Below are 8778 nucleotides of genomic sequence, written 5' to 3' on the forward strand. Positions count from 1 at the left end.
AAGGTAATAAGATTATGATCGCTTGTTGTGGCATTCTCTTCGACTTTCCAATTATGTATCATGTTTGCGGCTTTCGGTGTGACTAGTGTCACATCGATGTTGGTACCTCGGCCCCCTCCGCCGCATAGGTGGGAGGATTGCCAGATTTATTAACCACCACAAGTTGGAAAGCCATGATCATCTCCTCCACTTTACCGCCCTTTTCACCTCTCGTGCCACTGTACCATAGGAGGGATTTTGCATTTATGTCAGCTGTTATAACCATTTTTCGCTCCCGCAACGCCGTGGCTACTCTAGTTAAGTGGTCTAGGTGTTGTTCAATATTATCTCCATACTGGAAATACATGTTTATGATAGTTATAAATGGTTCAAATGGGTCTGAGCACTATGGGACTTAACAACTATGGTCATCAGTCCCATAGAACTTAGAACCACTTAAACCTAACTAACCTAAGGACAACACACAACACCCAGCCATCACGAGGCAGAGAAAATCCCTGACCCCGCCGGGAATCGAACCCGGGAACCTGGGCGCGGGAAGCGAGAACGCTACCGCACGACCACGAGATGCGGGCTATGATAGTTATAACTCCCGCAGGAGATTGTATCTCCACGGCGTTGCAGTGACTGTTGGAGTTTTGTTACCCGTAAGGTTTGGTTTGTGACGACTATTGCCGCTCTGCGGGCTTCCCCACTGCTGACAATCTGCCATATTGCGGCTGCAAACGTTAGTTTCCTAGCTTGAGAGTGCGGCTCCCGTGGACAGAGCACATCAAGCCTCCTCTCCTTCACCTCCCTTCGAAGCTCCTGCATCCACAAGTCTGCTGTTATGTGCGTCCAGTTGCGCACAGGTTGCCCGAACTCTTACGGGAATCATCATCTTAGTGTACTCGCTTCGGCGGTACATATACTAAAATTGGAACGATACAGAGAAAATTAGCATGGTCCTGCGCAAGGATGACACGGGATGACACGCAAAACCTTGAAGCGTTACACATTAATTGTCAATGCTAAGGGCCCGGGTTCGGCTGGGTCGGAGAGTATCTACGAAGTATGCTTCTTTTAAGTGTCTTCCCTGTAACCATACATGGATGGCTAATTTTGCATTTTTTTAAATGTAAAGTTGGCAAGTGTAACTACAAATTAACCTCGAGAGATGCCTACATGACATCGCACGGACACTGCACCTGAGGTGTGCGGCTGCTGCACGTGAGATGTACTCACATCACCCACTGCTCTGCCTCAAGCGTACCAAGGCCATGCGTCCTTGGCCTAGAACATACACAAAACAGTGACATCTGATTTCCGCAGACGAATGCAAGCAACTCTCCTCCGGGACCATTGTGTCCTGCCTCTATGTGAACACGATCAATCCACGCAGTGTGCATGGGATATCAAAGTAGATCGTTAAAGGCAGCTTTAACTGTTCACCATCGGATTTACATAAGCGCAACGCAAGGCATCTTCGAGGACAGTGGTGTGCGCCACAGGTTGACAAATTATTCGACAACCTGCTTCCACCGAAACCGCATAAACTGTGTATGATCCTTTCGTTAATTTGAGATCTGTCGATGAGATATCACATTTGAGAAAGAAATCGACGTGTTCCGTCTTCTAAATATATACAGAAACAGAGTGAAAGAACGTGATTGCAGGAGAGTGAGGTACACTGTCCACCTATTCATCTTTGTCACTCCCCAAGTCCCTGGCACTCTATAGCATCATTGTGGATGATTTGATAATAATTGTTGAAGCAATGTAATTATATTCCAGAACCAAGCAGCTGAAAGAAAATGCTACATTACAACCCAACTTGGATGTTTAACATTTTTCTTCTATAAGTCACTGAAACTTGGAAAACTTTGTCTATTTAGCTTAATGCTCCATACCACCTACTGCTTCCGGCTATCTGTGCGGCTATAATTTTCAATGCGATAGGGTCCGCAGCTGTGATGAATTTTTTGAATCATTTCTTGAAGCCTTCATCTACATCTACGTGATTACTCTGCCATTCACAATAAAGTGCCTGGCAGAGGGTTCAACGAACCACCTTCAAGCTGTCTCTCCATCGTTCCACTCTCGAACGGCACCCGGGAAAAACGAGTACTTAAATTTTTCTGTGCGAGCCCTGATTTCTCTTATTTTATCGTGATGATCATTTCTCCCTATGTAGGTGGGTGCCAACAGAATGTTTTCGCAATCGGAGGAGAAAACTGGTGATTGAAATTTCATGAGAAATCCCATCGCTACGAAAAACGCCTTTGCTTTAATGGTTGCCACTCCAGTTCACGAATCATGTTTGTGATACTATCTCCCCTATTTCGCGATAATACGAGCTGCCCTTCTTTGTACTTTTTAGATGTCATCCGTCAGTCCCACCTAATGCGGACCCCACACCGTACAGCAATACTCTAGAATAGGGCGGACAAGCGTGGTGTAAGCAGTCTGTTTAGTAGACCTGTTGCACCTTCTAAGTGTTCTGCCAATGAATCGTAGTCTCTGGTTTGCTCTACCCATAATATTATCTATGTGATCGTACCAATTTAGGTTTTTTTGTAATTGTAATCCCTAAGTATTTAGTTGAATTTACAGCCTTCAGATTTGTGTGACTTACCGCGTAATCGAAATTTAGCTGATTTATTTTAGTACTATGTGAATAACTTCACACTTTTCCTGATTCAGGGCCAATTGCCACTTTTCGCACCATACAGATATCTTATCTAAATCATTTTGCAAGTCGTTTTGATCATCTTATGACTTTACAAAACTGTAAATGACAGCATCATCTGCAAACAAACTAAGACGGCTACTCAGATTGGAACGCCAGATATTACTTCTGTATTACTCGATGACTTTCGTCTATTACTACTAACTGTGACCTTTCTGACAGGAAATCACGAATCCAGTTGCACAACTGAGGCGATACTCCGTAGGCACGCAGTTTAGTTAGAAGATGCTTGTGAGGAACGGTGTCGAAAGCCTTCTGGAAATCTAAAAATATAGAATCAATTTGAAATCCCGTGTCGATAGCACTTAGCACTTCATGAGTATAAAGAGCTAGTTGTGTTTCACAAGAACGATATTTTCTGAAACCGTGCTAACTATCGTTCAATAAATCGTTTTCTTTGAGGTACTTCATAATGTTCGAATGCATTATATGTTCCAAAACCCTACTGCAAATCGACGTTTATGGGTATTGGTGTGACTTGAGCAATTTTCCATTCTTTAGGTACGGATCATTCTGTGAGTGAGTGACTGTATATAATTGCTAAATATGGAGCTATTTTATCAGCATACTCTGAGGGGAACGTGACTGGTGTACCATCTGGACCGGAGGCCTTGCCTTTATTACGTGATTTAAGCTGCTTCTTTACTCCGAGGATATCTACTTCTATGTTTCTCATCTTGCCAGTTGTTCTTGATTGGAATTCAGGAATATTTACTTCGTCTTCTTTGGTGAAGGAGTTTCGGAAAACCGTGTTTGGTTCAAATGGTTCAAATGGCTCTGAGCACTATGGGACTCCACTTCTCAGGTCATCAGTCCCCTACAACTTAGAACTACTTAAACCTAACTAACCTAAAGACATCACACACACCCATGGCCGAGGCAGGATTCGAACATGCGACTGTAGCGGTCGCGCGGTTCCAGACGGTAGCACCTAGAACCGCTCGGCCACCCCGGCCGGCAAAACCGTGTTTAATAACTCTGCGTTAGTGGCACTGTCATCAGTGACTTCAACTTTGTTATCGCGCAGTGAAGGTATTGATTTCGTTTTGCCACTGGTGTGCTTTATGTATGACCAGAATCTCTTTGGGTTTTCTGCCACATTTAGAGACAGAATTTCGTTGTGGAAACTATTAAAAGCATCTCGCATATTTCGAACTTCAGTAAAACTTTGCCAATCTTGGGGATTTTGCGTTCTTTTAAATTTGGCATACTTTCTCAATACTTCTGCAACAACGATCTGACCCGTTTTATGTTATATGGGGAATCAGTACCATCACTTATTAATTTATATGTTATATGTCTCTCAATTGCTGTCGATACTATCTCTTTGAAAACATTCCACAACTTTTCTACACTTACATGATCAGATCGGAAGGAGTGAAGACTGTCTCTTAAAAAGGCGTTAAGAGCATTTTTATCAGCTTTTTTAAATAGATATACTTTGCGTTTCTTTTTTATGGTTGTAGGTGTTATGGTATTCAGCCTAGCAGCAACTACCTCGTGGTCGCTAATCCCTGTATTCGTCACAATACTCACTATTTGTCCAGGATTATTTGTTGCTAAAATGACTCAAGTATGCTTTTGCAACCATTTAAGCTTCGAGTGGGCTCGTGAACTAATTGTTCAAAATAATTTTCTTAGAATGCCTCCAGCTGTCATTTTCTTTATTTCCTGTACGATTGTACAATTTCGACCTTAGGCCATTTTCAAGTATTTTATGGATGATTTTTTGGTAACAGATTATGTCATAAGCATCGTTGTTCCTACGACATCATGTTATGCTCGTAAATTAATTCCAGGTCTGCACGCTATTTTAGGAGCACGTTACTTTCGAGCAGTTACCGCAAAGCAACGACGTTTATGACATAATCTATACCAAAAAATAATCCATAAAATACTTGAAAATGGCCTAAGGCCGAAATTGTACAATCGTACAGGGAATAAAGAAAATGGCAGCTGAAGGCTTCAAGTAATCATTAAAAAAATCTGTGCAGCGCTGTTTATAACACAAGCGTCATACGTAATACAAGTATATACACTACTGACCATTAAAATTGCTACACTAAGAAGAAATGCAGATGATAAACGGGTATTCATTGGACAAATATATTATACTAGAACTGACATGTGATAACATTTACACGCAATTTGGGTTCATAGATCCTGAGAAATCAGTACCCAGAACAACCACCTCTGGCCGTGATAACGGCCTTGATACGCCTGGGCATTGAGTCAAAAAGAGCTTGGATGGTGTGTACAGGTACAGCTGCCCTTGCAGCTTCAACACCATACCACAGTTCATCAAGAGTAGTGACTGGCGTATTGTGACGAGCCAGTTGCTCAGCCACCATTGACCATACGTTTCCAGTTGGTGAGAGATCTGGAGAATGTGCTGGCGAGGAAAGCAGTCGAACATTTTCTGTATCCAGAAAGGCCCGTACAGAACCTGCAACATGCGGTCGTGCATTATCCTGCTGAAATGTAGGGTTTCACAGGGATCGAATGGTGCCTGTCATCTCGACTGCTAGTGATACGAGGCCGTTGGTATCCATCACAGCGTTCCGTATTACCCTCCTGAGCCTACCGATTCCATATTCTGCTAACAGTCATGGATCTCGACCAACGCTAGCAGCAATGTCGCGATACGATAAGCCGCAATCGCGATAGGCTACAATTCGACCTTTATCAAAGTCGGAAACGTGATTTTACGCATTTCTCCTACTTCCACGAGGCATCACAGCAACGTTTCACCAGGCTACGCCGCTCAACTGCTGTTTGTGTATGAGAAATCGGTTGGAAACTTTCCTCATGTCAGCACGTTGTAGGTGTCGCCACCGGCGCCAACCTTGTGTGAATGCTCTGAAAAGCTAATCATTTGCATATCACAGGATCTTCTTCCTGTCGGTTAAATTTCGCGTCTGTAGCACGTCATCTTCGTGGTGTAGCAATTTTAATGGCCAGTAGTGTATTAGAAACTGCATTCATGGTTGGTCTATTCATTTTCTCTCCATCATACAAATAACCTTTATCCTATCTCTTACTTATTTCCATGCATTTAGTCTCATGTTGCTTCACCAGCTATATATAACTCGTTGAAAAAAGGTTCCAGATGCATGTTGTGTATGCAGTTGAATATATGCACGAAGAAGCTGTACTGACCTGCTCCTGCAGTGACAGGAACCACATACAGGTGCCTATGAGAAACCAGACCCTACTTTGTCAGAATGCCAAAAAACACCATTACATGCTATTAGTGTCACTTGTAGTTGGTGAGTTGCATGAGCTTGCACACAGCATACACACTGACATCACGTCAAAGATTTTTCCATTAATAACGATGCACGGATCGTTGTATTTCCAAGCAGAATTCTGTGCTGTGTTCAGAGTATTGCAGGCAACAAGCCGTGAGAATTATACAGGTTATTGTGATCAGAGGTTTGTTTTCACACTAGAATATTGGAACCAACTTATGGTATTCCATGAAAGACATTCAAAATAATTGACTGTGTGATAATTCTACTTCAACTTCGTATACCTAGCATCAAGTCCACAGGATTACGATTAGGGTGTGTGCATAAGGATACTACTCCGCTTACACAACTATGTGCAAAACATATTAAACAAAGTAGATATTACGCAGCACATGCCACATGTAGTTCTGAACTGCGGAGCACGGTACATAGCAGTTAGGTAACCAATGCACAATATACTACATACTGTTTAAACATATAGCATTTGATGTGCAATATTATGAAAACCAATCCATGTGTGTCTTAGAGGTTGGTGACTGCTGGCACCCCCTAGTAGTCGCCACCGTGGGATGTCAGTAACTGGGTGTGGTTGAATGGGTGCCTGGCAGTGCCGGAGAATCAGTCTGCAAATACTCAGTACTCCTTATTATTTCATCTGGTCACAGCCCAGTGCAGGACTGCGGCGACTCTTGCAAGGAATTTCAGTGTCTCGGATATTGTTGATGCCCAGGACTGCTGATAGAGTACAGTGTCAGCTGACTTTGACCATCATGATGCAACCTCTTCCACCATCAGCGCTTCTCTGTGCTCAGAGCCCCAGCGAGGCCCTCGTCCTATGGCGGCGCGCTCCTCGCCCACCCCTTCCACATTGTCAGAAGGCAGAGGACTGGTGAAGTAGCAAGCAGTGACCCACTGCCTCCATGCTGATGGTCAGTGAGCTGCTGTCCTGGGCTGATGCAGGCCTCAGGGCAGGCTGCCCCAGCATAGATGCAAACTGCATCTGGTGGCCAGGCGGCACAGCACCCACAATGGTAGAGAAGTGATTTTAGTACAAGTGACTAGGGTATATATACTCATCTGAGCTGCACGTGTTTAGCCTGTGCTGTGCCTTTTGGCACAGACATTGAACACGTCGGCGGCCGCCAGTGCAGAAAGGCTTGCGATAACTAGCTGCTTAAGTACTGCTGTGTTAACTACACTACTGGCCATTAAAATTGCTACACCACGAATATGACGTGCTACAGACGCGAAATTTAACCGACAGGAAGAAGAAGCTGTGGTACGCAAATGATTAGCTTTTCAGAGCATTCACACAAGGTTGGCGCCAGTGCGACACCTACAACGTGCTGAAATTGGGAAAGTTTCCAACCGATTTCTCATACACGAACAGCAGTTCACCGCGTTGCCTGGTGAAACGTTGTTGTGATGCCTCGTGTAAGGAGGAGAAATCCGTACCATCACGTTTCCGACTTTGATAAAGGTCGTAATGTAGCCTATCGCGGTTGCGGTTTATCGTTTCGCGACATTGCTGCTCGCGTTAGTCGAGATCCAATGACTGTTAGCAGAATATCGAATCGGTAGGCTCAGGAGGGTAATACGGAACGCCGTGCTGGATCCCAACAGCCTCGTATCACTAGCAGTCGAGATGATAGGCATCTTATCCGCATGGCTGTAACAGATCGTGCAGCCACGTCTCGATCCCTGAGACTAACAGATGGGAACGTTTGCGAGACAACAACCATCTGCAACTTAACTTCTGAGGTCATCAGTCGCCCAGAACTTAGAACTAATTAAACCTTACCTACCTAAGGACATCACACACATCCATGCCCGACGCAGGATTCGAAGCTGCGACCGTAGCGCCTAGAACTGCACGGCTACTCCGGCCGGCCACGACGTTTGCAGTTGCATGGACTATCCGCTCGGAGACCATGGCTGCGGTTACCCTTGACGGTGCATACAGACAGGAGCGGCTGCGATGGTGTACTCAACGACGAACCTGGGTGCACGAATGGCAAAACGTCATTTTTCGGATGAATCGAGGTTCTGTTTACAGCATCATGATGGTCCCATCCGTGTTTGGCGACATCGCGGTGAACGCACGTTTGAAGCGTGTATTCGTCATCGCCATACTGGTGTATCACCCGGCGTGATGGTATGGGGTGCCATTTGTTACATGTCTCAGTCACCTCTTGTTCGCATTGACGGCACTTTGAACAGTGGACGTTACATTTCAGATACGTTACGATCCGTGGCTCTATCCTTCATTCGATCCTCCCGAAATCCTACATTTCAGCAGGATAATGCACGACCGCATGTTGCAAGTCCTGTACGGGCCTTTCTCTATACAGAAAATGTTCGACTACTGCCCTGGCCAGCACATTCTCCAGATATCTCACCGATTAAAAACGTCTGATCAATTGTGGCCGAGCAGCTGTCTCGTCGCAATACGCCAGTCACTACTCTTGATGAACTGTGGTATGGTGTTGAAGCTGCATGGGCAGCTGTACCTGTACATGCCATCCAAGCTCTGTTTGACTCAATGCCCAGGCGTATCGAGGCCGTTATTAGGGCCAGAGGTGGTTGTTCTGGGTACTGATTTCTCAGGATCTATGCACTCAAATTGCGGGAAAATGTAATCTCATGTCAGTTCTAGTATAATATATTTGTCCAATGAATACACGTTTATCATCTGCATTTTTTCTTGGTGTAGCAATTGTAATGGCCAGTAGTGTATTTCCACACGGTACCAGGCTGGCTCTCCCTGCAGCAGCTGTATTTCGCTTTCCAAAGAACAAA

The 8778-nt window shown here is 44.6% G+C and overlaps 1 non-coding gene across 1 annotated transcript; it reads left to right on the forward strand.

The window, feature by feature from the left end:
• The first annotated feature begins 886 nt into the window (after positions 1–886).
• Positions 887–992, forward strand: LOC126300050 (U6 spliceosomal RNA). The gene has a single exon (XR_007552869.1). It is a non-coding gene; the product is annotated as a U6 spliceosomal RNA (small nuclear RNA).
• The last annotated feature ends 7786 nt before the right edge of the window (positions 993–8778 follow it).

This window comes from Schistocerca gregaria, chromosome X (genome assembly GCF_023897955.1).
Source record: "Schistocerca gregaria isolate iqSchGreg1 chromosome X, iqSchGreg1.2, whole genome shotgun sequence".
Taxonomy (NCBI): domain Eukaryota; kingdom Metazoa; phylum Arthropoda; class Insecta; order Orthoptera; family Acrididae; genus Schistocerca; species Schistocerca gregaria.